The sequence below is a fragment of the Phycodurus eques genome, chromosome 10 (assembly GCF_024500275.1).
Source record: "Phycodurus eques isolate BA_2022a chromosome 10, UOR_Pequ_1.1, whole genome shotgun sequence".
In the NCBI taxonomy this organism is placed as follows: domain Eukaryota; kingdom Metazoa; phylum Chordata; class Actinopteri; order Syngnathiformes; family Syngnathidae; genus Phycodurus; species Phycodurus eques.
The window spans coordinates 19,710,065-19,736,598 of NC_084534.1; the positions used below are offsets into that span (position 1 = coordinate 19,710,065).

Genomic DNA, 26,534 nt, shown 5'->3' on the forward strand with positions numbered 1-26,534 from the left:
AGAAACGTGCAACTTACCGCAAGGTGTTTTCTCAAGTTAGAAGTGGGCTGAAATGTCCACGTTTGGGCATTCACGATTTAACAGCTGCATGACAAAACTGTTGTTTTTTCAGAGTCTGTCAAGTAAACACTCGCACGGCTGTTTTTTTTCCACGAAAATTAGTCTCTTTGATTGGCCCACTAAGGGCTTGTGTGCGGTCATGTGACTATCGTGTGCCGTCTAATTGGTGAATTGGAATTGGAGTCCAATGACACTCGTGATCACTTTGGATTGGCCACAACGGTGCCCTATGCGGAAGTGGATGATGAAGTCACAACTACATCGCACGCGCAGTTATGGATAAATAAAGGTAGCGAGCGGCATGTCGATCATTGTAACAGAGTAAAAGTTACAATTCTTCTTCACACAAATACTGAAGTAAAAGTAAAAAGTATAGTTCATTCAAACTACTCTCACAAGTACACTTTATCCAAAATGTTACTTGAGTAACAGTAACGGAGTAAATGTAGCGCATTACTACCCACCTCTGCAAATTACATAATGTTTAGTTGGCTTGGGCATACTCTTCCCCTATTGATTTAAAACAAAGTAACCTCGGCATTACATCATTCCACTTATTTATTGATGGACACACGTCTAATGCAGCATATTTTCATCATTTATGTTCTGTGAACTACTTTTATAGAGTGAATATAATGGAGAGCTTATGTTTAGTACCAATTATTGATAATTTCCATATGCTTGTTTTGCACATAATGCGCATTCAGAAATAGTAACACAAGCACTCATATTTTGTAATTATTTTATTTTACAAAATATTTTGTAAAATAACTTACATACACCATGAACATTTTAATATAAACTGAGATAATAATCACCAACAAGCATGCTGCATTGACCACTTTCAAACATAAAATATCAAAAAATCATGTTAATGTGCAACTCTAGCTGTCTCGCTGTGTCTACAGACAGAGCACGTATTCTGCATACCACAATGTTCGCACCAAACTGTATATGGACAATCGTGGACAGAACTGATTTTTTTTATGGTCCCGGAACGATGACTGCAATAACACGGTCATAGGTCTTTAATGATCCTGCTGCTGGTGAAGAGCTTTTTGTGCTTGGTCAGGATGTGCACCACTTTAAATGATGCTTTTGTTGATGCTTTGGCCTTCTTTTGTCAAGTGTAATAAACAGGGACTGATGTTTTTTTGGGTAGTACTTTTCAGCTCTTTTACCTTCTCTTTACGGGGGCTGTTTCCTGTGGGAAAGTTCTGGAAGAAGTTGCTGTGGACTCTGTGGTTAAACGCCGTTCCATGTTGCAAATTTTACCGACTGCCTGACTCAGGTCAAAGATCAGAAACAAACACTTGTTGCTCACAATTGTGAAACAAAAGTCAATTTCTCATTCTTTGTGGAACTATTATGTTTTTCGCCTCTTACTGACGTGACTGCACTTTGCCACTGCCATTGGTGGTAGCCTAGCCAGCTAACATCCTGACACCTGGTCACCACCACACCTCAGCGTAAATGTTTGATTGACAGCAACCTGAAAAATTGTGATTGAATCTCTAGAGGGGGCGGGACAGCTGTGATATTGATTGGATGTGAATTTAGAATTTAGTCACAAGTCAAACATGACTCCTTGACGAGCTACTGGAAACGGCCTGGTGAGCTAACTGGAGGTTGCGACGCGAATTGGGCTGCAGTAATTAATCAAATTATTCCATCCATCCATCCATTTTCTGAGCCGCTTCTCCTCACTAGGGTCGCGGGCGTGCTGGAGCCTATCCCAGTTGTCATCGGGCAGGAGGCGGGGTACACCCTGAACTGGTTGCTAGCCAATCGCAGGGCACATAGAAACAAACAACCATTCCCACTCACATGCCATAGTATATATTATATGGGCAATTTACGGGCAACGGGCAATTTAGAGTCTCCAATTAATGCATGTTTTTTGGGATGTGGGAGGAAACCGGAGTGCCCGGAGAAAACCCATGCAGGCACGGGGAGAACATGCAAACTCCACACAGGCGGGGACAGGGATTGAACCCCGCACCTCAGAACTGTGAGGCTGACGCTCTAACCAGTCGGCCACCGTGCCGCCTCAAATTATTCCAATAATTCAATTACAAAAATGGTTGAAGCAAAATGTCTACCTCTAAGCTTCGCAGGGTTATTTCTTTTTACACGCACTATCCATCCATCCATCCATTTTCTGAGCCACTTATCCTCACAAGGGTCATGGAAGTGCTGGAGCCTATCCCAGTTATCATCGGGCAGGAGGCGGGGTACACCCTGAACTGGTTGCCAGCCAATCACAGGGCATATAGAAACAAACAACCATTCGCACTCATATTCACACCTACAGGCAATTTAGAGTCTTCAATTAACCTACCATGCATGTTTTGGGGATGTGGGAGGAAGCCAGAGTGCCCGGAGAAAACCCACTCAGGCACGGGGAGAACATGCAAACGCCACACAGGCGGGGCCTAAACCCCGGTCCTCAGAACTATGAGGCAGACGTTCTAACCGATATAAAACAAAATTTTTAAAAAGTCTTCATGTTTTCATTTCTGTTGTTTGACCAAACATGGCTATGTACAACGTATACATCACCAATTGTGTATTTCGATGGCGTATAGCTGATCTGTGGGTTTATACTGTACTCGCATCGGCACATACCCAATACATATCAGATTGGGATCCACATTTGGAAGAGGCCTGATCCCAGTCAGAAGATATCTATGTGGTTATTTTTCTGTTCACAATAGTACCACTCAAGAGGGGAGAAAAAAAATCACAATTGTTTCACTTGAACCATGCAGTATACATCCAGCCAAACAGGAAGAAGACCGAGGAGGGGGGAAAAGGGGGACTGACAGCAAGGTTTGACTGTAAAATAGGACAACGGCATCAGGCCTAGAAAGGAGGATCGGAAATAGAAAGGGATGTTAGTCTATCTTTGAATTCAGCTGTCTACAGGGAGCTAAGGTGGAATGGAAATGGCTGGCTAGTGGAGCAGTTCTATCGTACTGCTAAAAGAACAAAAGAAAAGGATCATTAAAGAATCACCGCTAGTCATTTTAGCCCGTGTGAAATGCATTCCTAGGGTTCTATTCAACATTTTGCAATGACAAAAAAATCTAGAAAAGGGAAGAAGGAAGGAAATATCAAACGTAACATGTCACGTTCCCTTTTTGACAGACACCTTAAGAGATCAGTGGTGTCCAAGGACTGTCCACGGATAATGCCTGAAATGCTGGGCCATCACTGTACAGGCTGGACTTAAAGGAGACCATAAGGGAAGCCATATTTTACCATTTTTGGTACCCTTCTGGTCTCAAATTGAACAGAGAAAGACCGTCCCCAAACTTTTCCCATTAAGTTACAATAAGTTACAGTGATGTTGCTATAATGATTGCCATGTGAGACTGTCCAATGATTGCACAATTAGCACCCGAAATGCTGGTCAATCATAGTACAGGTAAGGCTTAAAGAGAAAAGAAAGTGAATGAACTGCTGATAACTGATCCGAACTGTGCCAATTTTTGGCACGCTTCCGTATGACTCACCATAAGGAACAGAAAAGGACCTACCTCAAATCCATGTAAGTCGTTGCGTTAACATTTTTCATACTTTTCCAATTAGCCTCAGAGTAAACCGCCGCTAATGTGCTCCCCCCAGACTCTAGTCAATAACGTAACATTTTAAGTCGCGAGACGAGCGCGTTCCAAACGCTCATTGTGCAAAGCAGGCTGTGGCCCTTAGATGTGCTGTACATAATGTTTCAGCCACAAAAGCAGACATTGGACACTTGGTTGATGATTGTATGACTTACAATAAAAGTAAGTATTATTTAAAACTAGTGCATTACATTACATTATTACAGTAGAAAAATGTAATGAAACCCATACATGCCAAAAGTGTGAAACATGCACCTTCTCCTGTGTAGACCCGCAAAATAGGAGAACATTTTGAGGTCAACAGGCCAGGACACTAACAGGAAGTAAAAATGGAAGAAAATATGGATGAAATACCCCCAATTTGGTACCACACTATGTTTTTCATGGCCAAAGGCTGTGAAGGGTACCAAAATATCTGATCCATACTGTATTATTTTTTGCATCCTTCTGTTGGATATCAACCACAGTGCTATGGTACCTAAGGTAACATTGAAGGGTCTTCGGTAAACTGTTTCCACCAAGTTGGAATTGTTGCCATTATGTTTTAAGGAAAATGATTTAAAGGCTTGTTTCCATTGTAGTTTGTTACTGCTCACAGTGGCGGCACGGTGACTGACTGGTTAGCACATCTGCCTCACAGTTCTGAGCTCAAAATCTGGCCTCGCTTATGTGGAGTATCATGATCTCCCGTGCGTGGGTTTTCTCCTGGTTTCCTCCCACATCTCAAAAACATGGATGATAGGTTGATTGAAGACTAACTTTTCCAAAGATGTGTGTGTGAATGGTTGTTTGTTTATATGTGCCGTGCAATTGGCTGTCAACCAGTTCAGGGTGTCCCCAACCTCTCTCCCAGAGCCAGCTGGGATAGGCTCCAGCACGCCTGTGACCCTAGTGAGGATAAGCGGTGTGGAAAATGGATGGATGGATGGTACCGATCACAGTGGAAACGGTAACTAATGGAAGATAAAAAGGCCTATCCCAAACTGGGGGAACATGGAAAAGTCCAGAAACAATCAATCGGTACTGTACAATTTGGTACTGTTGTAGTACCAACACAGTGGTTATGGTATCTAAAGGAACAGAAAAGGGTGTTCGACAAAGCAGTAAAAGACAGCCTTGTATGGTGTCGTAAAGTTGTGTAAGATTGTGAAGCGTACCAAAAAAATTAAATTAAATTAAATTAAATAAGGTACCCTACTGTTGGGATGTCTACCACAAAGCCAGGGTATTCCCCATAGTGTTGACACAAAGTTGGAATTGTAATTGTGCTTAAACTCACATCATGCCTCAAAGTCTGCGCGGACCAGCTCGCTCCAGTCTTCACTCAGATCTTTAACAGATCTTTGGAAATGTGCGAAGTTCCATCCTGTTTCAAACGCTCCACCATCATTCCAGTCCCCAAGAAACCTGCAATCTCTGGTCTGAATGACTACAGGCCTGTCGCTTTGACATCTGTGGTCATGAAGTCCTTTGAACGTCTCATGCTGGACCACCTCAAGAGTGTCACAGGTCCCCTGCTGGACCCCCTGCAGTTTGCCTACCAAGCGAACAGGTCTGCGGATGATGCAGTCAACATGGGACTGCACTTCATCCTAGAACACCTCGACAGTGCAGGGACCTACGCGAGGATCCTGTTCGTGGACTTCAGCTCAGCGTTCAACACCATCATCCCTGAACTCCTTTCAACCAAGCTTCTCCAGCTCAGCGTCTCACCTGCCATCTGCCAGTGGATTTACAGCTTTCTGACGGGCAGGACACAGCAGGTCAGGCTGGGGGAGGCCACCTCATCCACACGCAGCATCAGCACTGGGGCGCCCCAAGGTTTTGTCCTCTCTCCGCTGCTCTTCTCTCTCTACACGAACGACTGCACCTCAGCGAACCCGACTGTCAAGCTCCTGAAGTTTGCAGATGACACCACTGTCATCGGCCTCATCAAGGACGGTGACGAGTCTGCATATCGACAGGAAGCGGAGCGGCTGGAGCTGTGGTGCGGCCGACACAACCTGGAGCTGAACACGCTCAAGACGGTAGAGATGATCGTGGACTTCAGGAGGCATCCTTCGCCACAGCTGCCCCTCACCTTGTCCAGCTGCCTTGTGTCAACCGTCGAGACCTTCAAGTTCCTGGGAATTACAATCTCTCAGGACCTGAAGTGGGCGAACAACATCAACTCCGTCCTCAAAAAGGCCCAGCAGAGGATGTACTTCCTGCGGCTTCTGAGAAAGCACGGCCTGCCACCGGAGCTGCTGAGACAGTTCTACACAGCGGTCATCGAATCGGTCCTGTGTTCTTCCATCACAGTCTGGTTTGGTGCTGCTACAAAAAAGGACAAACTCCGACTGCAACGGACAATCAAAACTGCTGAAAGGATTGTCGGTACCCCCCTACCCACCATTGAGGACTTGCACGCTGCCAGAACTAAGACAAGGGCGTGCAAAATCCTCTCGGACCGTCTGCACCCCGGTCACCAGCTCTTCCAGCTCCTTCCCTCAGGTAGGCGCTACCGATCAACGCAAACTAGAACTAGTAGACATTCCAACAACTTCTTCCCTCTTGCGATCAACTTCTTAAACACCTAACCTATAATTCCATTACAAGAAGCTGACAATTTTTTGACTTGAGTTCGTTGTCACATTTCTGTGGGGCCAATTATGTATTACTCGTGCACTCACTGTAGTTGTCTCGCCATGCTGCACTATTTGCATATACTGGCCACTCATGCCAGAGTAGCATCTGCTCCATTTGTACACTGATTGAGGAGTATCTGTAACATTTGCACAACCGACATTGTCCCAGATGATCGCACTACTCGTCACTTTAAACCGCATACACTCCTTGAAGTCTCAGCGCCCTTTGCACAATGGTCATTGCACCGGACTATTGCAATATTAGTCGTTCGAACTGCTCTAAGTGCTAGAGGACTCTGCATCTTTTTGCACAATTGTTTTTTGTCAATGTCTTTATGTCCCCAAAGTGTTCTGTAAATTGACTGTCTGTTGTACTAGAGCGGCTCCAACTACCGGAGACAAATTCCTTGTGTGTTTTAGACATACTTGGCAAATAAAGATGATTCTGATTCTGATTCTGATAACACCATATATTACACCATACAGTGCAGACTGGTACGGTATGCAGTTGATTTTTCATTTGCATCAGAGGTGTCAAAATGGTGGCCCGCAACATAATTTTATGTGGCCCACGAAAGCAAATCATGTGTGTCGATTTCATGTTTCTTGTGAAAATACCAAAATTGGTGTCTTTACTTGTATAATGAGATATTGCAAGCATTTTATGTTACAATCACCTTTCTGGAATAAATGTAATAATAGTTGAAATTGTTTTATTGGCTTCTGATTTAAAAACTAGTTATCCATAAATTTGATGTGTATATGTCGTATGTGTCAATATTTTATATGGGTTCACAGTCATAACGGCCCTCCAAGGGAAGCCATAACTACAATGTGGCCCGTGACAAAAATGAGTTTGACACCCCTGATTTTCATGTTCAAAAGCAATGTGAAGGCTACCCCCCAAAAAAATGCTTCGTACTGTACCATTTTTGGACACCCTTCTGTTAGGTACCAACCACAATGGGGCGTGACTTAGAAGATTAATCCAATTTTTTACAAAATTAGTACATTTTGGAAATGTCCAGTATGGTTGTGAAGGGTACCAAAATATCTGGTCCATACGGTACCAATTCCTGAGACTATTCTGTCACGCTACCAAACAGTCCCATTTCCACCATAATAAAAAAAAAAAACATTTTTGCACTGTTCAGTATGGTTGTGAAAGGTTCCAAAACAGCTGGTTTGTACTATACCATTTTTGGACATCCTACTGCTACCAACCACTGTGGTACCCATTTGGGGCATCATGGAATAATCCAGAAATAAATCATCCATAATGTACCATTTTTTGGGACCTTTCTGTTGGGGTAACAACTACCAGTTGTTTGGCATCTACAAGAACATAACCACAGTAGTCGAGCATCTACAGGAACGTCCTGTAACTTTAGTACCTGTTTGCGTGCATGATAACATGGTTCAGAAATTTTTTTTTCGTACTGTACATTTTTTTTGGCATCGTTTGGTTGGGGTACCAACCACTGTAGTAATGAGATGCTTAAAAAAGAACATAAAAAGGAATAATACAAAAAGGACAACATAGGCAGCCGTTTGCATCAAATGGTGAGCAGCAAAGAGATTTGATGGTGGCGACGCAGTGGCCCCCTAAATATGGTTAAGGTCATGCAGCCATCCCAGCTTTCCAATAGCGGCTATAATCAATCTCCATGGGCAGCCCACTTGTCTAAACAGTGATCTTTAGGTGCATTGACATATCCGCCAAAGCGGCCGCCACGGACATTTGAAACCGCAACGAGCCAGCCATTTATCGGACACGCTCGCCGGTCACGGACTACCAGAGATAGCAGTCCCTACTAATTCCAACGGATGGCAGAAAGCTGGAGTCAGCTGCAAATGAAACCAAAGATGTGCAGTGTACCTAAATAACAGGGATGGTACATCACTGCATTACTAATTCCCTGCTATAGCCCATGCATTTTTCCATCTTGATGCAAACAACACAAAACAAAAACAAAACACAAAAGCACTTACATGACATCAAGGTTACAGTCACCCGCAGTCCTACAATCCACCTGCGAGCGCACCAGCACATGCGGCTCCGGTGGTGTCGGTGGCAGCGGACTAACCACTGCAGCAACGTGCTGCACGCGTGTGTGAGTGCGTATGTGTGTGTGTGAATGTGAGTGTAAGTGTGGGAATGTGTGTGTGCGTGTGTGTGTGCATGTGTGAGTGTGAGTGTGTGTGTGTGTGTGTGTGTGTATGAGAGAGAGAGGAGACTGAAGCTGTGAGCAGCTCTCTCTCTTTCACTGTGATGCCGCCTCGGCTGGGGCCGTCTCAATGCACAGCCTGTACCACGTCGGCAGGCAGCGGGGGGTGTTGTGTGTGTTTGCTTGCATCTCTGTGTGTGACAAAGCGTTTTTTTTTTTTTTTAAAAAAAACATTGTACCTGACAATGAATGAGAGGAAATATTGGAAAGGCAAAACAAGCAAAGAGAGTTAGGGGATTAGTGGCTCTAATGGCTAGAATAGGGAAACAGTGCATTTCAATCCCTCAAACCACACTAATGTACCACCGATACCGATACCAATATCATCTGGACCCGGAGTCGAAAAAATGCTCTGATACTACAGCTGATGCCATTTTACCCACCCGACATATAGGTGGAGTAGTAGACATGTCAGCAGAGTGAAGACACTTTAAGTTAAACACTTACGCTGTGCGAGTTGCAGTGGTGGGCGACGAGCTGTGGCGTAGCACATCAAGTAAAGAGAAATAGGCAACGGTGTGTGAAGTAGTAAAAAGTACTTTCAAGAATCAGTCTTGAATTTATTTTTATTCTTTTTTTATTCTTTTTCGCATCCTATCTACTGTATGTACTCCTTTTACATAGTGCCCCCAAGTGGTCAAACTATGACACCAAAATAACTGAAATGCCTTGTGTTACAGGCTGCATGTACATGAAATGGGTTGCAAGACTGTTATGCAGTTGAATGTTTAAATATCATAAATGACAAGTTGAGTGAAATTTGAGTGAAACTTTCAAAACTGTTGTGTACTATTTCTGAATGTGCTAACTGTTTTAAAATGTTTGTGTTTTTGAACAATATTAGATTGAAGTAAAACATTTTCATCACAACTGTAAGATCTAATAGCATTATCGAGTATCATTACTCATACTCGAAAAAGTTGGTATCGGTGGTATCGTGAAGCCTGAAAGGCAAAGCATGGTATCGGCTCGGCATACGTTACCGCAATGCATCATCAATCGCGAATATACTGCAAAACCCGCACTCTATTGAAGGCATAGGTTGGAACGACACATCAGCTATCAAACAACAATGGAGGAGAATGAGGGTCTCGGCACATCTGAAATTGAATCTAACCAGGTACTAGAAATGGAACCAGCTTTTGTCAACGCAAAAGCATTAGCAGCGAGTATTCTGCGGAAATAGCTGAACACAGCTGCACTGAACACATTAATTGGAATGAGACATCAGCTAACAACGCCAATGTATTTTTACATCTGTAAGGGGACATTTTATCTGAGTCAAGACTAAGGGCACCGCTGCAGCAAAGTGGAGACTGCAAAGCTAAAGCACAGCAACAGGGTAAGCTAACGTTAGAATATTTGGTGTATTTTTGTCATTGCCATGTGTCGTTGTCTACCTGTGGGTCCTGGTCTGTTCTACGGCAGTCATATGCTATGGTGTAAAACAAATACTTCCCTGATTTCAATCCAAACCGAGAGCGACTTCTATGATGCAGCTCTAGAAAAGCAGTACTATAAGGTATAGCATAAATGATAATATGATTTTCGGGAATTTGCAACACGGAGAAGCAATCGTTCGCTCAGTCGGGAGAGTACTCCAAGGGGGATTCAAGCGGAGTGTTAGTTTTACAGAACAGCTGTTAAGATCATTTAACTTGGACATGGGAGAAAAAATGAGAACGACTTACAGAGAGAGAGAGCGAGAGAGAGAGAGAGAGAGATTGAGGGAAGGAGAGCAGTGATGGGGATCAAACACAGGCTTTGAATATCAATGCAGTGCAGTCTGAAAGATTCCAGAGCTGCAGTGCACCAAAAAGCTGCAAGGAAGAGCAGGAGAGGACACGCAGCCTGGTGCTGCAGGTACCACCAGGTGCGGGTGGTCCGGGCATCTGCAGTATGTTGGACATACCCCTCGCTCGCCACTTCATTAGGTACACATGCATCGAATCTCAATACAAGAGCTGTATGAAGAATTCTGCCTAAACCATATATAACTGCCTTACATTAGCAGTTTTTATCCGTGTGTGCTTTTATTCTTGACTCCTATCAATAATGCAGTGCAGTTGGAGGAGATCTAGCAAGTTTGCACTTGCTAAACGGCTGTAAGATCATGCCAATGTGTATTTTATCCTATCTTTTAAGTGGTTTGTTTCTTTTCAGCACAGTTCTCAAAGATTATAGCCATATTTTGTTTTTTTGTGTGTGTCTTGAATGAGGGCCATATTCTAAGGCTGGCTGCAGATTATCCCATCCATTAAACATACGCACACCGGGTGGAGCAATCCTAAAATGTCATATCTGTCTTTTCGCGTATTCTGCCGTCAACTTAAACACTTTTCCTTTTACGTACGCGCTTGTGAGGCTGTAGCCAGTCCAGTGCCACGTCATATTCCACTTGAAGTGTGGGTTGAGTTATAACAGATGTTGTAAGCTACTTCCACAAGGCTATCGAATGTATGTATAGACACTGAACACAAAAAATATTTTATTAAGCCGATCAAAAGAGGCCTTGTGAATTGGTTATTAGAGCTGTGGTATTCATTGGCGAGGAATGTCTGCGTTAGCAGGGGGCGGGGGGGGAGCGAGGAGCGATTCCGACAGCTGGTATCAAAAAACAAGCTTTTGAAGATTTTTTTTTTTTTTAAGCGCTCCCACTATTGCAACTACATTCATCATAACAGCGCAATGGTGAGTTGTATATTAAATCATTTGTTTTCTTTTTGCTTACACGCCTCTGGTTTGGTTATGTATGGCTGTAGTGTACTGCCCCTGGTGGACAAAGGCATGCACAACAGAAGGAGCACAATTTCATTGGGCATTGAACCATGAAATCATAATAAACAAACTGTTTAATTCTTTACATTTTATTTATTCATGTTAGTACTATATACTTTTATAAAGTACTGTAGAGTTCTATTTTTCTTATTAAACACAAAAAAATGTATTGGTTCTTTTTGTGGGGATGCAACTTTCATTGCCATCCATTTCAATGCAGAAATATGATTTGACATATGAGTGTTTTGAGTTACAAGTGTGGTCATAGAATGAAATAAAAGTCTCGGCACCATATCTATGCAGGTTAGAAAGCTATATCTAAAACCACCTTTTTAAGGCCACTAAAGACCTTTTTTACTAAATGTGACCACAAGGAGTGGGAAATGTGGACCTAATATTATAACAATATTTTTGAGACATTTTGTGTATTAATTTTTGATAGACTGTATTAAAAACGACCTATAGCAACTTAATCTACACTCTACAAAATGAACCATTGATTTAAATTATTTAAGTTATAAAAACAATATAGCATGCAATGAAATTAAGACATCTCCTTCACAAAATGAGAGCACAAGGGGTGAGCGATATGGGTATCACAGTCGATATTACAACGGTGTAAGAAATGTTGCGTTAATCGTGACTTATTATTGTAATTGTTACCTTTTAAAGATGTCTTATAGGAGATTTAGACATAAGTGTGTCATTTTTAAGGATGATTAAGGCCTTCATTGTGGAAAATGTCATTTAACACACGCTGTAATTTTGGTGAAAGTAGCTCATGGTAGTATAGCCAAAATAATCAGCACCATAAAAGGTGGAATGTTGAGGACTGTCCCACAAAGATAGAAAGACAAGAACTCATACTTAAACACATTCACACACAACTTTCAACTCTCAAGTCAACCCTTTGTTAACCCTTTAAGTGTTGTGTTTACCTTGTGGTTAAATTTTGTTAAATTCTCTAGTATGTTCTTCACAGTGTTAAAATCAAATATCCATGTTAACATGGAGGACTGGCAGTGAATGAGTTAATTCTACTCAATCTAGAAATCTGTCAAATGAACTCAAATCATCACATGAATTTGACTACAGAAGGAATGTACATCGCATACTATTTGTTAGGTAATTTCCCCTTTTGGTTACGACTAACATTTATCATCTCGTTTAATGAAATCGCTTGGCCTTAATTTGGCCTAAAACTAAGAAAAAGAAGAATACAAATGAAAAAAATAATAATTTAAATAGAAATTCAAAAATGAAATCCAAATGAATAAAACCTAAATACTACAAAATATATGATTTAAAAAGTAATACAAATAAAATATATTTTCAACAATGTAACAAAAATAATGAATGAAATGAAATTACAGTTAAAAAATATAAAATGTGATTTTAAATAAAATAATATATTAAATTGACTTACATTTAAATTCATTTATAAAAAATAAAATATATTTTCAATAATAGAAACAAATAATAAAACAATGCTATTAAATATATTTTAAAAGTAATAAAAATGTTTTTAAATAATTTTCAAAGATTTTAAAACAAAAAATAAAAAAATAGAAACAAATATTGTGAAAGGAAATCTGAGCCCACTTGGTTTGCCAGGCCAGAAAAGGATGGGTCGCCTTTATTTTTTTCTTATTGTTGTAATAAACAAAGTATATCTGCTTCCAAAATGTGTTATGAAATGGCGCTGGATCAACTGGATAGGATGTGAGAATCTAATGATATAAGCTAGATCATTTGTAATTATTTTTCCTTTATGTTCTTGCGTCTCTTACCAAATAGTGCTGGACCTATTCACAGTAGATACCCAAGTATTTCTCAGAGAATTTAATGCTGACTAAACATCAACCCCTTGCCTGAAAGGAGAAGGCCTTGTCCCTCAAGAAAAACATTAGCGCCGTCTCAGCCCTCAATGCCAGGTCATTTACAAAAGAGAGTCAAATGAAGGTAAACTTAAGAGTCACTTAAAAGACAATATTGGCAGAAAGGAATTGTCTGTATTTTCCAGAGGAAAGGATCTATTACGCAAATAGAGTACATTCAAAAAGACAGGATATGGTTACTCAGTGAGATGTAAGGCAAGCAGCAGTGTGCTCAAACATTCACTGCAGCACCCAAAGCATGCTGACAACCCCACTGGTTTAAATCATGACTAAGAGAGCAACAGAACGCCAATAAATTCCAATAAAACTGAAACTCAACTTCCAAGACACTGTAGCAGAGAGAAATCATCTTTTGAACTGGCTGTAGAAACATATTAAGAAATATACTGAGCAAATAGATAAACAGCGCCTCCCCCACTGCATTCCTCCCCTCAACACCCTGCATGGGCCAATCACTGTAAATTACTAAATGGAAGCAATGAATAATGACGTACATTATTCCCCCAAGGCATCTTAAAATTTGATTACTGCCATGTCAGCCTCTGTGTGACATATTGATGGGTAGCAACAATCAGCTATAGCCTCTTCCTATGTTTGCTATGAAAGGAAGAAAACATAAATCCTAAACTTAAAAGGCAAAAAAATAAATGTAAAATAACATTTAAAAAGTAATACAAAAAATATATAAATACAATAACATTCAGCCATAAATCCTCTTCCGCTTATCAAGGGTCCAGTTGCTGAGTTAACAACTTGAGCAGGGAAGCCCAGACTTCCCTCTCCCCAGCCACTTCATCAAGCTCTTCCAGGGGAAGACGTTCCCAGGCCAGCCTAGAGACACAGTCTCTCCAGTGTCCTTGGTCTTTCCCGCGGCCTCTTTCTGGTGGGACATGCCTGGAACACCTCAACCTGGGAGGCGTCCAGGAGGCATCCTAACCAGATGCCCGAGCCACCTCATCTGGCTCCACGCAATGTGGGGGAGCTCTACTTTGAGCCCCTCCTGGATGACTGAGCTTCTCACCATCATCATCGCGAAGGAGAGTCCAGAAACACTGAGAGGAAACATTTCCCCCTGGACGCCTCCATGGTGAGGTGTTCTGGGCCCATCTCACCAGGAGGAGGCCACTGCGACAACCCAGGACACACTGGAGAGACTACGTCTCTCAGTTGGCCCTGGAATGTCTTGGGATCCCCCGAAGAGCTGCATGAAGTGGTTGGGAAGAAGGAAGTCTGGGTTTCCCTGCTCAAGCTATTGCCCCCGCAAGCCCAACCCTGATAAGCGTGAGAAAATGCATCGATGGAAAATGAACCATGCATCAGCTGCAAACAAAATCACTGAGTTCAAAGAACAAAACCAACAAATCATGAGTTTCACTCAAAATCAAAAACCTAACTCAATGGCATTACTGTAAATCAATGTAATTTTTGCTGTTGCCGTCCAGAGTTCAGGAATGCTTTGCTGCACTTGGGCAATTACCACTCTGGTATCATTTTTCCAACAAAATCTGTTCCTTTTCTAGTATTTATGTCTACTATCCTTCAAAAGGAGTGCTCGCACAGATACTTTGTAACAAATGTAACAGATGCCAAAAGGCTAAGAGCGTTGTTGTTCGGAAGAGTTGCTACAAATCATACAAAGTGGGATGAACAGAATGGGCACAAACACTGTGTTTGTCTTGCCCTCCGCTGTGCGATCGAACCCAGGTTAAAATCCACGGTATTAGGGGGAAGGCCTATATTTGTACACATTTCTTTTAAAATCATTTTGAACAATGCTACTGGTATATCACAATTTATGTCAAGAGAAACTGGACTTTAAAAACAACTATTAAGGACAAACACAGCAAAAGTAGATCATAAAAAATAGAATGACAAAACTGTGGAGCACTGCAGCAACCATTGGTAAAAACACCATTTGCACGTACTGTAAGGTAAATTCAGGATTCTTATTTACACAAGCAGAAAGATGTCACACGTTTATTCCTTCAGGAATTTACATGCCTCGGTAAGTGCAACGTTTTAGTTAGAGACAGAGTTCAAACAGCATTTAAAAGTGTGACCATTTTTTTTCCTGATGGGAAATTTCAGTGACTATTTTAGTGTGCATACGACAATGACAGTGAAGCCAATAAAAATGTTTACACTGCGTCGTAACAGCTGGTGTTACCTGTCAGCTCGTGGCCAACTCTGACATTTTTACACATTTTAATGAGCAATGTAATAACTTTGTGTTAACATTTATTTGGTTCCCACACTTGTGTCTCTACTCCAGTGTTGCAGTAAAGAATACGGCGTTTTAGCTTGAACAGGAGTCAAAGTTGCTCGCCATCAGTCAAGGCAATCGCTCCCCCCCTCCCCCCGTACGCTCAAGCCATACGTTCACCCGTAAAATATCATCTCCATTACTCATGGTGCAAAACAATGCTCGGGTCAGAAGTGTTCGGGAAATGCGGGTCACAATCACAACCACTAAGTCATGTAAAAGTGCTTAGTTGAAAGGTTCAGGCTTACATTTTGCCAATACTGAAACCTGTCAGCAAACCACTGTCACAAATGTGCCTGTTCTCATGTGAATTTAGTAGGATTTTGTGCAGTAGTATAGCACTGTAATTAGTACAAGTTATAGAAATAGATGCTTCACAATAAGTTATTTCTCCCAAGCAATTGGAGAAGAAATGCAGTGATACCAATGATACATGTATAATTGAATATAGTGAAAGAGTGGTTTATGATTATAATAATAATTAAAGCTCCAAGCAGGGTTTGAAAGGGCATTTTCTTGTGCCGTGTCGAATCATCAAAAGCTCCAACCACATCCTACGGCGTGGTCTAAAACCTTTCACACTTTATCACTGCCCACTTGTCTAGTGTCCCTAATTCCGATTTAGGCTCATTTGGATGAATTCCCTCAGAAGAGCCTGTTCAAGTACGACCCTCGCAATTGGCCAAAAATAGGCTCTTTGAGCAAAAATGGCAAAATTCCTCTTCAATTTCAGGTATGGAACCTTGAGACTTTTTCCTGTGTCCAGTCATGATAGATGATCCCACCGAATTGTATGTTGATCAATGGTAGCAGGGACTTATTTTTATTTTTAAAGGGGTCACTAAAAAGTCAATATTTTTCGGCAGATTATTGCCTTCCTGCTTTGGATTTGTGTTTGCTACATCGATTTTAGGGGAGATGTGATCAGGTGCAGTAAAATTAATACAGTTTGATGGTCTTGGGATATTGTGATGACAGCCTGTCACAGATATGTTATTAAGAAACCTTTGAACTAAATTGTAAAAAAACATGCATAATCTGTCTCCTTTAAATTTAAGTGCTTACATTTTTGTATGATTTCCTGCTTAAGTCTATTGAAGTCATTGAATGGTATAAAAGTTTAGTGAGTGCATCCCTCCATATTTCATTGCACTGCTTATGTGCTCAACACATTCCCCTGCAAGATTTTCCTGCTTTCAAAAAAGTTCCTGTTGCTATGCAACTGATCTGCCTGGCATCGAGAACCATGTTAGCTCACACCGGCTACATGGAGCGCTACATGCACGCACGCACACACACACGCACGCGTACACAGTAAGTACTGCAGAATGTAGGCTAATTCTGCACTTGTTCAAAGAGGTTGCACTCTTAAAAGTTCAACAACAAAACTTGTATAATCTGAGCTCATATCGTAATAGCTCTTTTCACAGTGTTGCACAAAAGTGCTTCAGCAGTTCATGTGTTACTGCTCCATCAAGACTAGACTTACAGCCAGCCAATTGCGTCCATTTTGTTCAATGTCAAAACCTGTTATGTAAAAACTAAGCAGAGGAAAGACAAACGCAGGTTCTAATACTGAGTCAAACTTTTAGGGAAATAATGAGAGAGAAAGCCTGGTCGTCTTAAGTTTATAACATTCATCACACTGTGCCCATCCATTTTTATTCAAATTAGACACCCTCAGGCGGAGACGTTGTCGGACTAAAGACAGAAGCAGCAGCACATGACCACAACGGTCCAGTTGGAAGACCTTTGGTTGCTTAGTCATTTTTAACCTGATATTACTTACAAGTTTAGTCGCTGTCATGTGCCTTGTTGACTTTCCAGACATGTGCGCCACTAATACTGTACACACAAATTGCAGCATTTAATGAATGAGAGCTGTAGAACAGCTACATCTCTCATTCATTAATCAAAAGTGCCTGAAAAGATGATCAATGACAGTAGTTTTACTATAACCCGCACAAAAGAAGGCGGGAGCCAAAATGCTTTTTTGTGTGTTTTGTGTTATTTTAATAAAAAGCATTGCACACTAAGGGAGATGAAAACGTTTTATTATTCTTGTTTTTTGTAATGTTTTTATAAAAATGATTTGTGGAGGATAAAGTAAAATACAAATTAAATATGTGATAGAAGCCAAGCAGAAGATTGCATGGATTTATTTATTTATTTTTTTAAATGGAGAAAATAATATATACAAAAGTCAAAACTTTAACTTCCCGCACACCACTTTGTGTACTTTTTATTTTTCTGAAAAAAGTCTCACAAAATCTAGTGATAGCATGTACATGTTGTCTATACAGTCGTGCCAGGGTGCCAATATTTTTTAGCGTGACTATTGTCAATTATATACATGTCTAAAAAACTACTTCTCACTAGTCACTAACGTGACATTTTTTCCTCCACATCACTCTTTTGACACATTAGCAGGATTACGCAATCAATAAAATACACGAAAGACAAAAAAAGTTAAATAAAATTCAAATTCATCTAACTCGCTTCGAAGCTGTAAATAAAACTTGGATCATGTGGAAAAAATAAATATATAACAACTATTGCTGCTGCCTCATTTGCTTCTTGTTTGCTCCATCCGTTCTGATTTGAACATTTACATAAACCAACAAGCGACTGAAAGAAAATAACAACTTGCATGCTCACTACTGCAGAACTTTAGCTCTCTCTCTCTCTCTCTCTCTCTTTCTCATTCACGGTCACACCAAGGGCAATGGTTCCCTTGGAACAGCACAGCTCATCATTGGTGAGGAGGAGGAGAAGAAGAAGAAGGAGGAGGAGGAGGAAATAGCGATTTCTCATGGTGATGATCACACTTGAAAGGCAGAAGGGAGGCTCGTGTAAAAAAAAAAAAAAAAAAAAAAAAAAAAAAAGCCTCAGCAGGGAAAAAAACAGCACACACACGAAGGGTATTAAGAAAATGAAGGCGAATGAGAAAGGGGAGATGCTTTAAAGAGTAATGGAGATGTTAATGTGCCTGCTGGTGTTGATGATGATCATAATAATAATGATGATGATGATGATGAAGAGGAGGAGGAAGAGGATGCACTGCAGTCATGCGAGGGAGGTGACAAGGTGGGATGAATATGTGAGGGGTGGATTTCGCGGAACAATAATGAGAGGATGCAGATGGGGCCAAAACGCAACTTTTGATCTAGAATTGGAGAAAGCTCACGTTGACCCCATCGAGGGTCCTAATAATATGTCGGTGGGCTTGGCGAGATTCCAAGCAATCATTAGGATCGCCTCAAGCGCTAATGTACCAACAAGCCCAAAGAAGTGAAGAACTAAAGAAAGAAATATAACAAGAAACAGTGAAGGGTCTTTTCTCATGAATGTAGTTCTAGTTCAAGGAGAACACAAATAGAGACAGAAGGTGCACAGAACATTAGGTAAACATGCACAAGCCAAAACAAGAGCTGATACCAATATTCTTACAAAGATAATCAGGTTTACGCTTGTGAGAGAGCTATTCATTTAATGACAGCTTTATTACAATTGTTGACTTACCTGCCTAGCCTACTATCCAAATATATACCTACCTCCTACTTACAGTATCTACCATCTAAGTACATGCCTGCCTACGCATCCACCTACACTGAAAAATGTACCTAATTTTCAGTTGCACAACTAAAAGGTGGTCAACGTACAATTTTCCCCTGTTTTGCTTGAAAATAATCAAATAGTATATGTTGGTTTAACATATTTTAATCATGTGCAACCGATGAACATAATCAAATGAAATGCAAATGACTTGTTTTTTTAGTGTACTTTTTTTCTTCTTCTTCCAGATGTGACGAGTGAGAAAAAATATATACAGTGAGTGTGTGCTAGGTGAGTGATTAAGAGGCATGGCTCCTGCAGGTCGGCCCATCAGGCAGGGCAACTCCCGATGAAGAAAGATGCCCCACCTAGCCCCGCAGCACCGACCCCAGGACCCCCCCCCCCCCCCCCCCCTTTTTTTTACATTCCAACCAGCACCCAAACAACCCCCACCCCCCTATACCAGGCAGGGACTAAAACCCCACAGCCCGTAGGGGATCACCCGGCCGCCTCACGAACATGAACATGCCTTTAAGTAATACAGAGTGTTAACTCTCACATTGAGAGTGACATGAGGTAAGAGCAAGACCACATAATTAGCTAACTCACACCCTTTTTTTGTTTTTACAAACTGTTTAAAATGACATCCATCCATCGTCTGTACCGCTTTATCCTCACAAGGGTTGCGGGCGTGCTAGCCCCAGCTATCTTCGGGCGAGAGGCGGGGTACACCCCGAATTGGTTGCCAGCTAATCGCAGGGCACATATAAGCAAACAACCATTCGCACACACATTCAGACCTAAGGGCAATTTAGAGTCTTCAATCAACCTACCACGCATGTTTTTGGGATTTGGGAAGAAACCGGAGTCCCCGGAGAAAACCCACGCAGGCGCGGGGAGAACATGCAAACTCCACACAGGCGGGGCAGATGTGCTAACTAGTCATCCACCGTGCCGCTTAAAATTACATATTACAATAAATTAACTTTGCTCCGACCGTTAGCTAAAAGCTAAATGACGTTTAGCCAACTGCAAAAGCCATTAAGCGGCACCTCTGAGATTTAAAAACATACCACATTCAGCCAAAAGAGCAAAACTTACAGAAATATTTTCCTCCTTTTGCTTCTTTAGTCTCACTTTGATCTGTCAGTTGAGTACATTTACTCAGTGATATGGATGTCATCTGAGGTTTAAGATATGTACTCTATTCCTTGCTGGTTCCGGAGTAGTTCGCTCAAAGACGTTTTTGAACACCCCTAAATACCTTGCAGCAACATCTCTGCGCAAATATTGACTCAAGTTGGTGCGTAGAATAGTTTAACTTTTTACATATCGTGTATTCCTGCAAATTAGCAGCAGGTTTCCAGCTTCAACCAATAGACAGCTGTGAATGTGGAGTTATTTACCTGGCAAGAATAGAATAGCGCTGGTTATCTAGCCATCCCTCTATCTCAATGACAGCGAGAATGTGAGCAGAAAATCTGCAATATAGAGACCATATAAAAAACTTTTTTTAATATAAATCATTGTACACCTCTTGCTCGCGCTCAACACATTTAAATGAGTTAAAACAGACTTTTTAAACATACTGTAAACATAATTTATAATAAACAAGCATAATATTTTAAAATATACTGTATGTACTGTAATGTCTGTGTGTTAGATATGCCTGTCATTTGGATGGCGTGTGATGTCTGTAAATCTGTGTAGTCACCAGAGTTGTATGTAGAAATGGTTAAAGGGTAAACAAGCTGACCTAAGCTATGTTATCAGGTCTTGTAAGAACTCCAAACGGTACTACCACAACAAAAAAGGTGTCCTGCCTGGTCTGTGGGTTGAGGTGTGTCAGGAAATTTCCAAAACCATTGCTGAAAAAGACATATTTTAAACCCAAACTCAAATGTGCTCGCATATACAGTCACATAACCTCCATAAGGTTAACAGATTGTGGAATATGAAATATTCCTGAACCACTCTCATGCGTGACATAATCGGTCTACATGTGATGCTGCAGGTTTTTGTTCAGATATTTTGCTTTTACCTTGCTTAAAGCATAATAACACCGCCACATAGATGCTAGACGTTAACCCATGTGCCAATACTGTTTCCCATTCTGAAGTGTGGAAACCGTGGAAAAGGTTGGGAGATCCTGCACCTGTCCAGACTGGTTACTTTGGTGACAGTTTGGACCTTCAGGCTTGTTGTCAATGTCAAGAATTAAATGGCTCCTTGAATACATGTGTTAATAGTATACACACTCCGGGCTAAGCACTAGGATATCACATTAAAGAACATGCAATTTTATAATAGTTTGAGTTTATAATGCACGATTCAAAATAATTCGGACGTTATACTGGCTTCTTACTGGAAATAAATCATTCAATGGTCTGGAAAAGTGGTGGAGCAGCCTAGGCACTTCCTTTCATGCTGTATTAGTACTAGCATCAGAGCTACCTTTAATGTACTGAGAGCAGTGACTTTACAAATTTTCCCGAGCACTAAAATTCTTTATGGTTATTTGCTTGAAGTTAATTGACATAAAAATATGTGATTAACTCTGCTTGACTAATTACCAATTTAAAGCCTAAATAGCCTAAAAGAATTAATAATTCCCTATTTTTTAAGAAAAAAAGAATCAATAAATTCAACAAACAAGAATAGTCCAGTTGCCTCTATTCAACCTTTGCAGATTACCATGACCTGTATAATTAAGAATCTACACAAACATTAAGAAAAAACAAATTTTAGCAGGCAAACTGGTATTTCTTTAATTGATGTTGTGAGAGGAGGTAAAACTGACTTGGGAATTTCTGTTATTAGGCTGACAATATGTAATAGTTTGATTTTAAAAAGACAAGTCTCAAAATCATACTTATGTCATACAAGCCTGTTATAGGAAATAACATCTGATTCAGCTAAGAGTGCATTAATAAGAATACACAATTTTAATGACATTTTTTATTGTATTTTTAAATAATTACACCAAAATAAAAATATCATAATAATAATAATAATAATACACTTTTTTTCTCCACATTTGCACATACACTCACTGGCCACTACTCTAGGTACACTGGCAAAATCCATAGTTACAAAGATAACAATAATATTGTTTTTTACTATGGTTAGTTTTTACTGTTTTATACTGAGAGCTATGTCTTATATTGTGACCATGTCATGTACAGTGTACCTAATGATGTGACTAGTGAGCTTGTATTCTGACGACCTATATTACCGTTATTTATATTTCCTCAGCATCCCCTTCATACTGTACCACAGCAGCAGCTAATTAACAAAGAGTGAACCGATTCAACTCGCAAACCAAAGTGCTATTTTAGAAGCACACTGCAGGTCAGGCAGCATAGAGATCGTCCACTGAGAGTGGACATCGCGACAGGAGCAGCATTCATTTTGGCTCCTCGCTGTACTCCGGCTAACGGGCCTCCACCACAGTGCAGCGAGTGCATGGGGGTCGTTGATTGTATCTTTAATGGCCACTGTGTGGACGCAGCATTAGCATGGTCAAGTTATTTGCTCTCAGGGGCTATTTCCACTGACTGAACAGCATTTTTCCGTTCACTCCTTCAAACGCACGCTAAGAAAATGGCAAGTCCCTTATACATTACTAATAAAAAGAGGGCGTGCTGATTGCACTTTAGTCTACTTATTGGTACCAGCACCCTGTGAGCATAGAAAGCAAGAAGACATACACGTTAACCTGTGAAATACTAGGATACTTTCCATTTCTGAGGTGAAAATTTAGGTTTTGTCATGACACCACATAAATAGTGTAACAAGGAACTACACAACACTACACATTGTAACCAAGTGATTACAACATTCCTGAATTGCTTTCTGGGTGCCACGCAAATCAAAGAAAACACTATCTAGCTTTTGCATTGTTATCTGCCTGGTGAGATGGATAGACTACCTATAGCATGATTCAGTCATGAAGACCACCAGTACAAGATGAAAAGGGGGTGAGGGGGTTATATGAAGTAAGAGATGGATCAAGCTGATATTGTGCTGAAGTCAAGGATGATTTACTGCACAACTGCCACTGCGGGTACGAAAAGCCCACCAGAACGCCCCATCTCATATCTCTATAACCACCACCAACTATCCCTATCTTTGGTATGAAGCTAAGAAAATATTAAAAATACACACAAAAGGTGCTCACAACATGTACTAAAATGATTAAACACAACCCTCCACAAGTTAAGTAGGATTTGCTTATGGTGCATTTAAAACAGTTAGGAAAGTTAGAGGGAAAGTTGGAACTGTACAAAGCTAGACCTCAAAGTGTTTCAGATGAACGTGCATAAATTAAACGGCATTGTGACTTAATGGCAGTTTAACATATTTCCTCAAATAGTGTGTGAATAGTGCTTATTTGACTTACTTTCCTTGATCAACAACAGGAGGAAATTAACCATTTAACTGAATTTCTCTCTGAATGTTCTGAACTGCTGTTTCCATGCCAGTGTTGAGCCCATAGCGGAGAGCTGCCTGGATGTAGTCAGTCTAATATTTTTACTCAAAGAATTAAATATGACAATATTGATAGACACTAGGAATATTCCCTGAGGGATCCCTATAGTGCTCAATTGAATACAGGCTTCCTCCTTAGGCCAAACAATACTAATTGAGTTTAGCACCAAACTGAATCCCTCCTGACACACCAACCTCCCCCAGATGCTTGAATTCTACATGCCTTATTCAGCTGAGAAACGATGAACAAATTCTCAGTCTTCACATATGGAGAATATCTCCAGAAGAACCCAGCAAGATATCCCGGTACAAAATCATGGGATGTGATGAGATTACAAATCCTTTAAAATAGAACAGGACCACATGGTGTCTGGTGAATGAAACACTGCAGGTGCAGGCACTGGCTCGAAAAGTTATTAGACACCATATTTGACCACTTTGACACCAGCTAGAGAGTTAATTAAACCCCATATTAGCCATATTAGCATTAGCATGCAGCTGGCACAGTTGCGAGGGATTGTTTATCGGCCATGTTTCCAAGAGCCCAAATTAGCCAAATGATGATGTACAGAGGAAGCCTAAGGTAAGCACCCACTACTATGAGTTAATGTACTCGCTCCACAGGTTTAGACGCCAGCCTGAGATGCCATATTAGCCATGTTAGCATTAACCTGCAACAAGCAGAACGACTGCTGAATGTTTGTCAGCCATGTATGACATTTTTCAAACGTCATTTTGCTAAGAGGCTTAATGTAAGTGGCCACAACAATGCGCTACCTTCATGGCTCAGCAAGTGTAGGCAGACACCATATTACCCAGGTGACCATTAGCCTAAAACTGGCCAAATTGAAAGATTGTTTGTCTTTTGCTAGCTAAATTAGCCAAAAGCTGGAGGAAAAAAAAGGAGAAAATGAAGCTAAGTGGCCACCACAATGAGCTAATGTATTAGGTTGGCAGGTGCAGGCGCCATATTTGGATATGATCACACTGCAAGTCAAAGCAATGCCCAATGCACAGTATCTGATTGTTTTCACGTCAGTGTGAACAGTGCAATTTTTTTTTTTTTCCAAATCCGACCTCATACGAAAGGTCTTTTTCGTATGTGGATATAAATCGGACAAGTATCCGATGTGAGTGCAGTCTGGATGCTCAGCTCGCACTCATCCGACCTATAAGTCATCAAAACGTGAAAACTGTAATGTGAATGACTACATAAAAAGATAAGACTTAATAAAACATCTGAGTTGGGCACCATGCGCCACAGTGTGAAAGTAGCCTAAGTCATGTGAGTATTAGCTTACAGCTACCACAGTGGCTAGAGAGTGTTTGTGTGCAAAGTTTGAAACCTTTCCAAAAGCACTTTTGCTAGCTAAATTAGCCACAAGACAAAGCTAAAGCTAAAAAGGACCCCACCATGGGTTGGCATTAGCTACTTTATAGCATTAGTCTGCAAGTGGCACAATATTGAGGAATTGTTTGATACTTTTCCAAAAGTTTTTTTGCTGGCTAAATTTGCCAAAAGACACTGAAAAATAACAAATTAAAGCTAAGTATGCTACCGCTAGGAGCTAATGCCAACTCTAATGAGGCATTTGAATGCGACATGTGATCGACTTATGATTGTTTTCACTTCTCTCTTGGGAGACTTTAGCGTGTCGTCACAGGGTCTTGTCTGTCCAAATGTTCCCACTCACCATCTCTTAAAAAATAAATAGCTATCCATTTTCTTTAGCGTTTGTGCTCACCAGGGTCGCACTGGAGCCGATCATAGTTGACTTTGGGGTGAGAGGCAGGGTATACCCTGGACTGGTCACCAGCCAATCACAGTGAAAACAAACAGATAAAAATAAAACATCTGGATTCTTTGTAAATTTCCATTTGACACACTTTGAAAACTGGGATGAGTAGGAAAGGCAAATATGTACCAAAGGAATGAGTGCGTTTCCCTATCCAAACAGTGAAGTAATTATTATTATAATTCAATTTATTTAATTGAATAATGCAGTACTAATGCAAAAAAAATAAATATCTAATAATAATTACATTTTTAAACAAATAACACAGGAGATTAAGGTTTAGACTAATCTCAGTGAGCGAAAGGTAATAAAGTCAAATTACAGCCGTTTGACTTGGAAAAAGACACCTTAAAAAGAAGATACCGCCCCCCTCCCCAACAATCCCCCCCCAAAATAAATTGCAGTCCACATGACAAAAATGACCATTTAATGCCACCACTGCACAATTAGGCGGTACTCACAAGAGGAAACGGCGGGTCCTGCTCCGGATGCCCTGTGGTATCCTTCGGGTGCTGGTGCCAGTTGGCTCACCTGCGGGACTCCAAAAGCAACGTGGAGCTTGTGGCTTGGGCTTTTCCCTCTCGTGCACACTGCAGCGAAGAGAGGCTGAAAGAGAAACAACACATGGAGGAGGAGGAGAAGAAGAGGTGGAGTTGGGAGGAATGGAGGGAGGGAAAGTACTGTAGTGGACATTTACTGTACATAAGAGGTTCTCATTCAGTAATATTCACTAGGATGTTTGAAGTAACATGTTTACGTGCCTAACCGTCAAAACTAAAATAAAGTAAAACTACTTGGCCTGTGACAAACGGTAATAGAGAGGGAAGAGGATGGTATTTGCACAGCGATACTGACACCGAGTGTATTTCTACCAAAATGATTTTAGCTACAAGCTACTTACGTTAGCATCTGATTCTTAAAATCCTCCCATCCTGATTAGTGTCGCTAGTGAGCCGAAGCCTATGCCAGCTGGTTTTGGGGCGAGAGGCGGGTGCACCCTGGACTGGTTGCCAGCCAATCACAGGTTACATATAGACAAAGAAGCATTCACATACACATTCACATGGCTGGAAATGTTTGAGTTTTCAGTTACCCTACGTTGACTTTCGGCGAGAGAAGCCGAGTAAACCCTGGATGAGGCATTGAGCTTAGATTCTGATGCTATGACAACCCTGAACAAAAATATTGCAGTTTCATGATTTTGCAATT

The 26,534-nt window shown here is 40.9% G+C and overlaps 1 protein-coding gene across 10 annotated transcripts in view; it reads right to left on the minus strand.

Annotated features, from left to right (window-relative positions):
* atp2b2 (ATPase plasma membrane Ca2+ transporting 2) overlaps positions 1-25,897 on the minus strand; it is a 125,484-nt gene extending 99,587 nt beyond the window's left edge. For 8 of the 10 annotated variants that reach the window (XM_061687312.1, XM_061687311.1, XM_061687321.1 and 5 more), the window contains exon 1: positions 8,309-8,551. The gene's annotated coding sequence lies outside the window, so the exon portion shown is untranslated. Of the gene's footprint in view, positions 1-8,308; positions 8,552-25,786 lie in introns of those variants that run through there. The other 2 variants (XM_061687314.1, XM_061687313.1) reach the window with 1 other exon arrangement.
* Between the last annotated feature and the right edge of the window lie 637 nt (positions 25,898-26,534).